The sequence below is a fragment of the Podarcis erhardii genome (genome assembly GCF_964252035.2).
Source record: "Podarcis erhardii genome assembly, chromosome: 3".
Lineage (NCBI taxonomy): Eukaryota > Metazoa > Chordata > Lepidosauria > Squamata > Lacertidae > Podarcis > Podarcis erhardii.
Window position 1 is genome coordinate 96,318,602 of NC_138507.1, and position 13,383 is coordinate 96,331,984.

At 38.7% G+C, this 13,383-nt stretch overlaps 1 protein-coding gene across 21 annotated transcripts in view; it reads left to right on the plus strand.

Moving 5' to 3' along the window:
- The window catches only part of ESRRG (estrogen related receptor gamma), a 478,583-nt gene that overhangs the window by 308,366 nt on the left and 156,834 nt on the right, over window positions 1-13,383 (plus strand). The window contains exon 1 of one of the 21 annotated variants that reach the window (XM_081854816.1): window positions 3,576-3,594. The exons of the other annotated variants lie outside the window; for them this stretch is intronic. The gene's annotated coding sequence lies outside the window, so the exon portion shown is untranslated. Of the gene's footprint in view, window positions 1-3,575; window positions 3,595-13,383 lie in introns of those variants that run through there. 21 annotated transcript variants of the gene reach the window in all.

Consider the following 13,383-nt stretch of genomic DNA (forward strand, 5'->3'; position numbering starts at 1 on the left):
CTTCAGGTTACACACTTCGCTAACCCAGAAATAGTGCTTCAGGTTAAGAACTTTGCTTCAGGATAAGAACAGAAATCGGGCTCCAGCGGCACGGCGGCAGCAGGAGGCCCCATTAGCTAAAGTGGTGCTTCAGGTTAAGAACAGTTTCAGGTTAAGAACGGACCACTGGAACGAATTAAGTACTTAACCTGAGGTACCACTGTACTTCTTTTGGAAAGAAAGCTTTCTGCAATAGAGTTTCTTTAAAGCACAGTACTCTAGCTCAGATTTCAGTCATTCAAGAGTATGGCAATTTCACCAAGAAACTAATTTATATGTGTTTCTACAAACAGAGACAAGGAGCCTGAAGTCCTACAATTGTTGGACTACAGCTTCCCATCCTCTCTGACCATTATTCATGCTGGCTGCCTGATGGGAGTTCAGCAACATATTGTGTTGCATACTATGGTGCCCCCCCCCCCCGGCAACACAATATGCAAATAACTAAAACTGGGAAAGGAAGGACAGGTTGGTTTAATAAAGATACCACTTGGCTTTCTGTTCTTGCATTTGCTGCTTAGTGTTAGCTATCTTTGAATGAAACTTCATGTGGAGAGAGTGGGATATGGGGGAAGTTAATTTTTAAGGGAGACCCAATGATTGTATTACTTCAAATGACACACTTGTTCCTGAGCTTCAGCAGGACAAATGAGTCATATTAAAAATTGGTTTGGGAAGCCTTGCATAGGACCTGCATTTTCCTTTTACATATTGCATCTCTATCGCTGCCAGTCTCTTACTTTTTGTAATTGCCTAATTCCCTTTTCAAAAGTTAGTGAGCTGTATGAGGGAAACATACGTTATCCATATTTGAGTCCAGTTAAAATGTGCTATTACAAGGTGAATCCTGGGAACTTGAGAAAATACAGATATCCATAAGCAATGACAATTTTATTTCTGATTAGTCTCTTTATTTGGGTTTTAAAAACTACAAAGTTCAGGTTGAGAAATTGAAACTTAAAGTTCCTACTAGCATGTAGAGATGTTAGGGTCTCCATGAGGCATGATCCTCCAGTGGACTTTTCCAAACACACATCCAGCCAGTGCAGTAACTAAAGTATTCTACATGCTTTGGGAATGCTTGAAAAATGGCATTTTCAGAAGAGCAGTGGAGAATGCAATGGTGACTCTTCAGAAAAATACCACTTTATCTGTTTCAAGCAAGTTTCCTGAAAAAAGGGTAGATCAACTGATTTTTCCACATGAGCTGATATTTTATTTATATGATCCGACATATTGGAAATGATTAATTCATCAGGGTTGCTACTGTAAATTTGCTGAACATATAATGAAATTGCAATAATACAAATTGGAGAACAGAATGTTTTGTTTCTTAAAGAGTCTGCCCACAATTCTTGCCAAGTTAATCTGAATTTTAGAGAGAAAATCATTTAAATGATAAGCCCATTACAGATGATCATATATTTGCTAAACTGGGGAAACATCAAACCATGATTTTGTACCCTAACCTATTCCAAAGCTGCTAACCATAGTTTCCTGGTTCAGGTGACATTGGAAATTGGTTAATTTGAGGTTTCTTGGTTTAACAGCAGCTCATGCAAAGGAAGGAGTGAAAGAACTGCAGGTGCAGGCAAATGAGCCATAGGTATCTCAACTTATTAAGCCTTTATCACCCCAAAGCAGCCAGGAAACTGTGGCGTGGACTTTAGCGTCAGTGGAGGGAAAGCAGATGAAAGAGCCTGTATGAAATTACTCCTACCCCCCCCCCCACTGGATTTGAATGATACATTTATTTTATTTTTAGTGCAGACTGATTGAGTGAATTTGTTTAAATTAACTAACTACAGGTCATTCTGGTATCATAGAAGTTAGAAATGGGAGCCTCAAAGGAGACCATCAAAGGCAAACATTCCTAGTAATACCTGAAGTACTTCCCCGCTTATATCTGTAGGCTGATTTTCACTTCAATATTCAGATACTTTAAATGCATTTTGCTTAACAGTGTCTATTTGGGGGATTTTGTTTTAACAAAACAGGGATGCTCATTGCAAAGGATGCTATTCCTGTCATAGGGTTTGAGAGTGTAACGAGGGAAAACAGCATTAGCAGTGGCCCTGTGGTGCTCATTTTATAGTATTGCCTGTCCATCTGTCCACTGGAATGAGCCACTTATCATGCTTCTAGGTTTTTCTCTTTCAACTTTAAGAATTATGAAAGGAAAATTCCAATTTTTCCTGTCCCTTTGTGACAGGTAGACTGAAGATTGTGGCCATTTGGATTAAAAACATATCCATCACCACCAGGCGACAGGTTATTATTATGTCTCCTTTGAATATATGAATTTCATCCGCTATGTATTGGAAGTCTAAGAATGCCAACTTTTTATATAAATAATTATCTTGCCAGTGATGTACTGCATACTGTTGCCATATTTTTTTCACTTTTACAGCATTCTTGGCCTTATCACCTATAACATAAATCTTAAGCTTTCATATTTAATAAAAACCTTTAGACTAGCAGTCCCTCTGTAATGCAGAGTCAACCAATCACACATCATCATCTGACTATCATTTATTTGTTTTCCTGTGACAGATGTTTTAGAAGATATCTCATTTTAGGTTTGACGGCATGTTTGATACAGCCAGGCAGTGGAATAAGAGGGAAACCGTATTTATGGCCCATTTTTGACCTTGATGGTGTAGCCCTCAGTTAGGAAGTCTCCAAACTGGGGGGAGGGATGTTAGAAGAGTTACCTTCTATTATATGGATTTCTTGGGTATATGTGGGAAATAAAATGTAAACTGTTCATCTTCCATATGGAAACTAGGAAGTTCTCCTGAACAGGCAGTGTTGAAGTGCACTGGAACTCTCTAGAACACTACCAATTTATTTCAGTTGTTTTTTGTGGATAATTGTGTCCTCTTTTTTTTTAACAGAGTAGTCTGGAATGGTGGAAGATTGAGCTGCTTAATCACCTGAGCTGCTTAACCCCTCTGAAAAAAAAAATGAATGGTATTCAGAGTAGACCCACTAAAATTCATAAACATGGCTAAGTTAGCTCTATTAATTGCAAAAAGATCAATTCTGAGTAACACTTAGTTCCCTGTGGTTTTCCCCCTACTTCCCAAATATACTATAAAACTTTACTCTGGTCTCAATTTCTGACAATTTAGGGACATTCTTTTTGTTTCCTCTTAAAAGTTCTAGAAACATTCAGCTAGAGTATTTGATTCTTAAACTGAAATCAATGAGATTTACAGGCAATTTACTGGATTTGGCAACTGTATGCCAACCTAGTTAATGTCTCAGATGCACTATCTAATCCTGATTTTTGTTTTCTCTTCACAAAAAAAACCTCCTGATAGAATCCAGTTGGCTGGAGAGAATATTTTGGATATGCCAAGAAATATTGTAGTACAATCCCTCTAGCATTAAAATAGCCACATTAGATGTCAGCTGATTTTTGTGTACACATAGAATATAAATACATTTGCTGGCCTAACCTTGTACCCTTTTTGAAGCAAATACTCAGTGAACATAATGAAACACTGTGCTTGAGTGATGACTACTGCATATATTAAACATTTCATTGAGGTGGGTATTTTCGAAATTGTAAGCATTTAGCTGTAGTAACTATCATAGGTGGTAAAGAATCAGAGAAAATATAAACCATGTTATTCTATTTTTTTATTTTTTTATAAAAGAAAAATATTTATTGGCTTGTTCATTTAGAAATAAACAGACATCTTGAGATTCTATGAAGATGCTTATCATGTGAATTCACTTGCTTTATTCATACAGACACAGAAGTGAAATCCATTTATGCCAATTCCTTCCTGACCTTTGCTCTGTGAATCCAAAGGCAAAGCTCTAGCACACAGGCCAATAGCATAAATAGCTTTGAATTACACATAGTAATATGTAACTGTGAAAAGCCAAAGGTTTTATGTTTTTCTTAGACTTTGTCAGCATGCTTGCTAAAATCCCCAAAAGATGAAACGGTTGTGTGTGTGTGTGTGTGTGTGTGTGTGTGTGTGTGTGTGATTCTTATGATAAAACATTAGTCTACACATAGAATAGTCTTAAGAACAAATATATCTATTTATTTAACTATCTAGGAATTTAAATAGTTAATATTTAGAAGGCTAGACAAATGGGAAACCTTTATATTTATTTTATATGGGGTTTTTATTGACACTAGGAAGCAAGTATTGTTGACATATATTTGTGAATGCAAAGTTATAGTACACAAATTGTTTTGCTAAAAGTGTACAGTAACAGCATACGGATATAATGGAATTTATTTCTTTATCAGTGAATTGATTTACTAGTATAGTCATCGGTCCTCTGTTCTGAATTTACCACCATATATTTGTGTGCAATCATTCCTGTTTTCCTGTACTACTGTTTTATACGTTGTGATGTAGTGTTAGTGGGCAATGTAAGAATATCAGTATTCTAGAGCAGATCAAGATCCATACATCAAACTATAGATGAAAAACAAACTATGGTTTAACATGAACGAGCTGTGTGCAAGTTCTTGCTCTGTTCCTGTCTTGCTCTTCCCGCAGCTGTGCTGCCAGGAAACAAGCCTGAGTCTGGCTTGTTGTGACATGCAAACCCAGGCTCCTGGTTTGTTTCTCTCTGAACAAGTCACAAGTGATAACCAATATTTTCTCTGACTGCTACACAGTCACATTAAACGTGTATTTTTAACTATGGCTTAATGTGATGTGTGGACTGGGCCAATGTAAGGCAGCTTCATATGGTTGACAAATTTCCCTGTCCACAGCATCTGGTTCTTAGAAGATGATTGGATGTTCCTCGGAGTTTTCTATTCCTTGAAAAAAGTTTTTTTCCAAACTTGGTTGTCCTAATTTCATAAGGAAATTTCCCCCATTGTTTAAAGAAGTAGTTTGTCATCCAGAGATTAGTGCTGCCACTCCAAACAGCTATATGCTCGTCCCTTTAGTCGTAAGCTGTTATATTCAGGGTCTTGTGGTACCTAAATGCATTGAGATTGGGCTATCTTATGGCTCGTGCAGATCCCTGGCAGATGGTATGAATGGTTTTCTATTTACCCTTAGGCCAGGGGTAGCCAATGTTTGTTTATTTAAATTATTTAATTAAATTTGTATACCACCCTTCATCTGAAGATCACAGAGTGAGTGGTTCACAACATAAGAATACAAAATGAAAACACAAAAGACATAATAAATGAAGAGCAAAAGCAAAACAAACCATTAACTCCCTGCTGCATATACATTTAAAAGGCCATATACAGTGGTACCTCGGGTTAAGTACTTAATTCATTCTGGAGGTCCGTTCTTAACCTGAAACTGTTCTTAACCTGAAGCACCACTTTAGCTAATGGGGCCTCCTGCTGCTGCCGCGCCACTGCAGTATGATTTCTTTTCTCATCATGAAGCAAAGTTCTTAACCTGAAGCACTATTTCTGGGTTAGCGGAGTCTGTAACCTGAAGCGTATGTAACCTGAGGTACCACTGTAATGTTAATCAGCCAAATGCTTGGTTGAAGAGAAGCATTTTTGCCTGGCACCTAAGGATATGTAATGATTGCAGCAGGAGAGCCGCTTCAGGGACATCATTCCACAAATGGGGAGCCACTGCAGAAAAGGCCTGTTCACTTTTTGCTGCACCTCGAACCTCTCATGGAGGAGGCACATGAAGAACAGGCTCAGATTATGATTGCAGAGTCTGGGTAGATTCATATGGAGAGATGCAGCCCTTTAGGTATTGCAGTCCTGAGCCGTTTAAGGCTTTTTAGGTCAAAAATTGGACCTGGAAATGAATTGGCAGCCAGTGCATTTGGGTCAGGATCTGTGTAATATGCTCATACTGTCTTGTCCCGGTGAGCAACCAGACTTCCAAATTCTGCACCAGCTGGATTTTCTGAACTGTCTTCAGAGGCAGCCCTACTTATAACATATAATGTGGTCCCTTCAGATGTTATTGAACTACAACTTCCACAATCCTTGACTATTGGCCAGGTCATTGGGAGCAATAACTGGTGGGCTACCCCTTCTTCTATCTTTGCATTTCAGTAGGCATTCAAACTAACACTAGAAGTTAGTATAATGAATCTCTTTTCTTTGCTTCTCCTATTCTGGCACCAATTCAGAACAAATAGTGATGCCACTGTGTATTGATGTATTTCTTGAGAAAACAGAAAAGTTTTAGCTTGGTTCCAAAAATAAGTGCTGGGCCAGGTTCCCTAGGATACCAGGGAACAAGTCTTGGTGTTCCATGGTCAAAATATGGCATCTTCCCATTTGTCCATTTGCACAGGCATTGGGTCTCTGGGAACTAAAGCAAAACTGAACTAGAATAGCTGTCTTGAACTAGGTTATTGGATAAGTGGCTATTGGTTTATTTTAATTTATTGTGCTTTAAATAGGTGTTTTATGTGATGATTTACATTGCCTGTGAATGTAGCCGACCATTTGACTGAAAGATGAAGGGCGTGTTAGAAATGTGTATAATACACAAAATCTGCTCATGGAAGCAAGCTCTTTTTTTCATTCTTCGCACTGAGCACTTTCAGTGAAAACCAGTTTAGAAATTTTGAAGTCTGGCAATAAGGGCAATGAAAGGAACATCCTTAAATGATGTTTAGTTGAGTTTTAATTGTTCATGTCCCTTAAACTTTTTGTGTCATGTTTAATATAGCTCCTTTTAGGCATTTGAATGTCATCCATCTCAATTTACAGTGTACATGTTGCTGATTGTTTTCCAAACTGCATTTTTCCTCCCTTGGTGTTTTATCTCACCCATATCTTGGTTGAAGATTTTTTAAAAATACATGAACCTTTGGGCAATTCACAGCTATACATTGTTCACACATTACTCTCTGTGTTGGCTAAATCTGTTTGTGCCACTGGCTGTTTTTGTTTTGTTTTCTCGTTTTAAGTTTTTGGGGGGACAAGAGGCAGACAAAGAAGACACATTACATTTATCAGCTTTGGAAGAAAATATAGAATAATCTTCAAGTTAAAACTAAAGCTGCCTTTGGATCCTTAGTAGAAAAACCTTGAACATAAAATTCTCTAGTTGGAAAAACAGTACTGAGATAATAAAAAAGTCTGTTCCCAAGGGTCTAAAGTATATGATTTGGATCCTGCTGCAGTCAATCTGGAAATTCCTATCAAAGTGATGCATGGTCAGACACCTTTAAGCATTTTAATTAATTGCCAATAGCTCAGATATTGAAGCTAAATAGCTGCAGAATAAAACAAGGGAGCACTTTGTATTATCTACTGGAACCTATCCTTTTATAAACTGGTCCACCAATGTGTGCATAGTTAGGATCCCTTAACAGTAAAGATAGATTCTTTCTTAAAAGCATAAAAGTGGCTTCGTGGTCAAGCCATTCCAGTATTCTTTGCAATACACTCAGCAACTGTTTGGGACATGTGCAATGGAAGGTTGAACTGGAGATCTGGGAGATCTCCTGGGAGTTGAAACCTGTTTCTTCTGAGCAATTGCATCTCTATGTAAAAGCCCTTCTGTGACTGTCCTGTCTCTTTCTCTGGATGTAGGAGCATGGGGACTAACTTACACTGAGTAAGCCTATTTGTCCATGTAGCCTCATATTGGCTTACTCTGGCAGGGAAGCAGTTCTCCAGAGTTTCATTCAGAGATCTTTCCCATCAACCACTCCCTGATCCTTTTCACCAGAAATTTCAGGATTAAATCAGGGATCTTCTACACACACACACACACACACACACACACACACTGCAGTCCCTCTGCTATACAGTTCCCTGATGTGATTTATCACTGTCCCCACCCCAGCTCAGATTCTATAACTTGACAGAACCTTGCCTGATCTTGCTTTGTTCTTTATCATTGCAAGACTCCCCCTGGTCCCTCATACCTAATAATCCTGCTATTTGCTTGTCTTTTGGAAGATACTTGATTTACCTTTCTTGAATTTGCCTCAGCTTGCCTTCCCAAACTACGCTTTCACCAAATAACCCGTAAAGAAAGGGCTGGCTCTCTTCTATCTACAGTGGTACCTCAGGTTAAGTACTTAATTCGTTGTGGAGGTCCGTTCTTAACCTGAAACTGTTCTTAACCTGAGGTACCACTTTAGCTAATGGGGCCTCCTGCTGCCACTGCACCACCGGAGCATGATTTCTGTTCTAATCCTGAGGTACTATTTCTGGGTTAGCGGAGTCTGTAACCTGAAGCGTATGTAACCTGAGGTACCACTGTAGTTCCATTTCCTTCACCTCTCCCTCTAAAAAGCTCTGGTCAATAGCTAAACATCTTATCCTCCCTGAGATTGAATTATGATCCCCTAAACCAGTGAAAGAAAAGCAGATAAGAGGAAGAGTTCTCAAATAAGTCCCACATGGTCAGCTTGTTATAGAAGGTTGGAGAGCTATTTCTATGGGGTTGGCTGTGGCTGTAGAGGTGATAAGGAAAACATCATGGATTCTAACTTGCTTCCTTGGCTTCTGAGCTAGCTCTTAATACATACCACTACTTCCACATACATGGGTAGGAAAGTGGATGCAATGTGCATTTTGTCTTGCTCTAGCAGCAGTTTTAACAAAAAACAACCCCAAAACAAACCAGTTTCTCTCTGGTTGTGTGAATTTGCACTTTACACTTTTTGAAGGAAATATTTCCCCCCCACCCTGATGTCGAATTATTATACCCTCAGCTCATTTTGGTTCCTGTAACAAAAATACAATTTCAAGCTTTCTGTATGAGACCATGACAAAGTGATTTTATAGCTAGTACTGAAAGTGACTAAACTTGACAACAATTGTATTTTATGACAACCTCTGCTTTCATGTCCCCAGCCTACTTTCCTATCATCATTTTTATTCCCTTTTGGTTTTCTCTTCTCTCTCTCCTCCTCCCTTTCCAAATGCGAGAAATTCCATATCTCTGCATTGGGTGGAAACAAATCCCTTTACCAGGAGTGCATTTTAATGGAGAGCATGCTTCACTTAAGTCGCCAGAACCTTAACTGTATAATATTCAATTTCTTACCAACCCAGAACCAAAGCTTTTCCTTGAGAGCCATGTTCATAAGGGTAGTGGAAGAATTAGTATTACAGAACTAAATCAGATTAAAGTGGGGGGAGAGAATATGAATTAGATTTGTTAACAGATGGTGTGCATTGGAAATTAAAGGTGCTTTGCAAATGGAAGCGACAGCAGCTTGCCTCTTTTTCTCTTGGTCTTTCTCTTTCATGCACTTGATAGACGGGTATAAATCACAACAATCCCGTCTTGACAGCCAATTTTGAGAATTTGATCTGGTTAAAGACATGGCTTTCCCGCTCCACTCACTGAAACCGACTTCTATTTTATTTTTATACAGCACCTTGTCATATTTAGGAAAGCAGGATCACCTGTCTCCCTTTAATGAAATTTTCTTTAATTACAGTTATAGCTCTTTAGTGTTAATTACTTTTCCATTCAGGCTGAATTCTTAGCCAGTCTCATAGGAGTTTGTTTCCCCCCCCCCCCACTGACGCATATGCTACCATTTTCCTAAAGATGCTTTTCATTGTTAGAAGTTGTTGTCAGATCCATTCTAATTAGTTCTTAATTATCTGAATCATTATTGTGTAAGGAGAAAGAATTGCAAATGACTGCTAAAGTTAGTGTCTTTTTTTGTGTTTTAGTTTTACAACGAAGCCTTTAAAAATAGCACTCAGTGCTCTTGCCAGATCTGCGAAGAGCTTAATAAATTGCCAAAATTATTGCAGAGCTATTTGTAATGTCTTTGATCCCAGATTTTTTTTTTCTTCAGAGATCAGAATGTAATTCCAGACAATCTATTTGTTTATGTAAATGGATCTCTCCCATCACTCCCCTGGAAAGTAGATTTCAGATTCAGCCCTCTGGTGTGCTTAATAATATAATTCACTTATTGCATTTAATATGGCAAGTTTGCATTTGGCTGGAGTGGGCTGCATAATCTTGGTGAATGGCAGGCTTCTCCGAAGCTAGGGGAACAAAAATGAAACAGAGTATTTGGGGAGGGGGGAGATAGAGAGAGAAATCCTCTTTCAAGAAGTGAAGACAAGATCCTTAGAGCTGGCAACTAACAGTTGGTGGAAATAATGCTTCCTACTGGCAGTCAAATCAAATGTAGTAACAACTCACCGACTCCCTGCTGCTAGCTGACAGCATGGTGTAACACACTGAGACAAACATTCACTTAAACGTTGATTGCAGGAAAACTGTCATTTCACAACTTGCCAAGTGCTATTCCTCCTTTTTCTCTTTTGAGAATGAGGACATGGGGCAAAGGGATTGGGGGAAGAAATTGGGATCAGCTGGAGGGAGACACTCATATTTTTTTCCTGCCTAAACTTTTTCTTCTGTAGATAGCACAGTTATTTGTTGTTGTTTTAAACTGCTTTTTATATAGAGATTAAAAAGTTAGTTTTCTGTGTCATCTGCAAAAAGGCTTTGTGAGATAAACACACCTGTTTTGTGTGGACATTTATTCACACCCAGTTCTAAGAGAGACAGCAGAAATCATTAAGTCAGATCACTGATAAAATCAACTTTAGTAGAATAATTTCAATGAATATATTGTAGCAATCATTTTTAAAAACATGGACTCTTGAGTCTGTTTAGAGATTTTTGGCTATATTTTCTCCTTTCTTTTATTGCTTCTTTCTTATTCCTTTTGAAAATGACAGACAAACAGTAGGCACTTATGATCCATAGCACCAGATTTGTGACTGGCACAAGTAACTGCTTTTGATGTTGTAATCACTTCAATATAATCCTTATTTGAAAAGCCTGTTACGTCCTGGAACAAATCTTCCGTTATTTTTGTAGTATCTTTATTTTGTTTTCTGGACTGCATGCAGTGCTGACTTTCTTTCTACTATTTCAGTCAGCTTTAAGAAGAACACATACCTCAGAATATAGTTTTGGATTATAATGTTCCTTAAAAATTGTGCTTTCTCCAGGTGTGTGGGAGAGAGGGGGGGTGGGGAGTTGCTAAGTGAAACAGTGTGCCTGGGGAGAGATGGGAGATGGACCAAGGTTGATTGAAAACAGGCCAAGGCTCTCTTGCTTACAGCTTCCATGAATTTGCTGTGAAGCCGTTTGGCCCTACAATGCTGCTGACAGCTGAGTGGCCCCAGGAAGAGACTAACCCCCTGCTGGACAAACAAGGGAGGAAAAGAGGCATAAGGCATTATATGCCATGACCTGCTCATGCTTCCTATAGGCACCGATGTTGGGCTCTGTCTGGCATCCATTGTAGACTGGCCGATGTGTCCAAATCTCAATATCCTTTAAGTGGTGATTTCTTTTGTTCCCCACTCACCCCCAGCAAAACTCTATGGTCCCTGGCTAATGCACAGGTTGTGATGCCACAAACATTGCATAACAGCTGGACCAGATATTGGAAGTAAAGATCAGGTGGCAAAATGATCTGCTGAACCTCTGCCGAGACCAGACCCCCTTTTTTAATGAAGCAGAATAGTACCCATTTCAGTCTGCCCTGATAGTCCCACCCCACAGCTAAGCAACATGAAGCTTGTTGATGGGAAGGTGTCCTAAGGTGATATAGCCACCTGTCAAGTTTCATGGGAACTTGAGGCTTGCAGGGGAAGCTTAGCAGTGCCTGGTCAAGTGGAGAGTAGCTAGAAAAGGACCTTGGACAGCTCCAATGATCCATGCTGAAGCCAGTCCAAGAAGTGTTGTCTCTCTAGGAAGCTAGAGCTGACTGAGGATTTGTGTATGTGGGCCAGACCTAAAGTGAGTTAGGATCCACCTCTTTGGATGGTTGACTCGCTAAAGAACCCTTCCCTTATCTGTAGCCTTTTGACTGGCAATGCGGAGGCAATGCAGGAGACTCCTATGAATCCAAGGAAGGTGGCAGGACTGTGTTCTGCTGCTGGGATGGATCTGAATAAAGTACTGTTGGTTTTCTCCCCCCCCCAAAAAAAATAATCTTGTCCTTATCCAGGGTTTGTTGCCATTTGCTTCCAGAACCCCAGATCCTGACACTAGGATTGAGTCTCTTGCTGAGCAGTGTGGACCACACAACCCACCATTTTCTCCCCAACACTTTATCCAGAGGACTATTTTTATAATGCCGTACACAATTGAAATGTTATGGAAGGATTGGAACCCTCTATGGTATCTGAATGCCTTGGAAAGTTGAACTGCTTTATTCAAAAAGCTGCAGGATTGACTCTTACAAATATGAAATCTTTTTCCTAGCTGCGAACTGGGCTCTATTTTCCTGTCATATTTTAGCATGTAATCGGATGTGAGTGACTCATGCCTTGACTAAAAAATTCAATGTGAAATATTGAAATGGAAATAGGAAAAAAAGGAATTTCACAGCTATTATATTTCTAAGCTACAGTTTAACTATAATTTTAGGAACTATGATTCTACATTTCCACTATTTTTACTTTAGTTTCGCTTTATGGCATATTGTAATTGAGGCACAAATCTTAAACAGATTCAGGAGTGACTAGGTTTGCACCTCCCACCAATAACTCATAATATGTTGTGTTCTTTTGAGCATGGGCTAGTTTTATACTCATTTTTATGTCTCACTTTTATATAGATCCCCAGCCTGCTTCCTATGTATAAGCTGTATTGCAGAGTGTTTTTTTTATTCAGGGCTGCTATGGAAATATTTAGCCTCCAATTTTTAAAAATGTAACTCCTCGTTCGGGGAAGCTGCAATTTTGCTTGATATTAAAAGCTTCTGTCCTGAATATGACAGGGTTTCTCAAAATCTAAAAGACCAAGAATAATGACTGAAAAGTAGAAGTCATGAAACCTACAAAAAATATTAAGGTTTTTTTTTTTTAAAAAAAATGAGTGACATTGTTGGTGTCACAGCGTTGGGTTGGTTTTTTTTAAAGAGGACTGTAAAAACAAGGACATGGAGAAAATTAAATTCCTTTCATGACAAGGGATGTGCGTATGTTTTCATATATGTATGTGTGTGCGTGCAAAATATGCAAATACACTTACAAGTTATCACTCCTTTAAAAAAAATCATTTTGGACACTGGCAGGTTTTAAAATTAACTGTCATCCACTTCTGGTCATCAATTGTCAACATTCATTTTGAGAGCCTGAACACCAAATTGTCTGAATACAAATGCACATCCCTGTGTTGAGCCATACTTCTTTTTGAAAGACTTGATACTTGTAGAAATTAGTTATTTGGGTTTTTTTCTCAATGAGCTTAAGAGAAGGTTTCTTAGTAGTACATGAAATTGTTACAACTGAATTCTCTCTGTGTGTATGTATTCAAATAAAAAAAAAAAAACCACACACACACACACACACACACACACACACACACGTGAAAATTGATACTACTAATTTAGTCTTTTCAAATACTG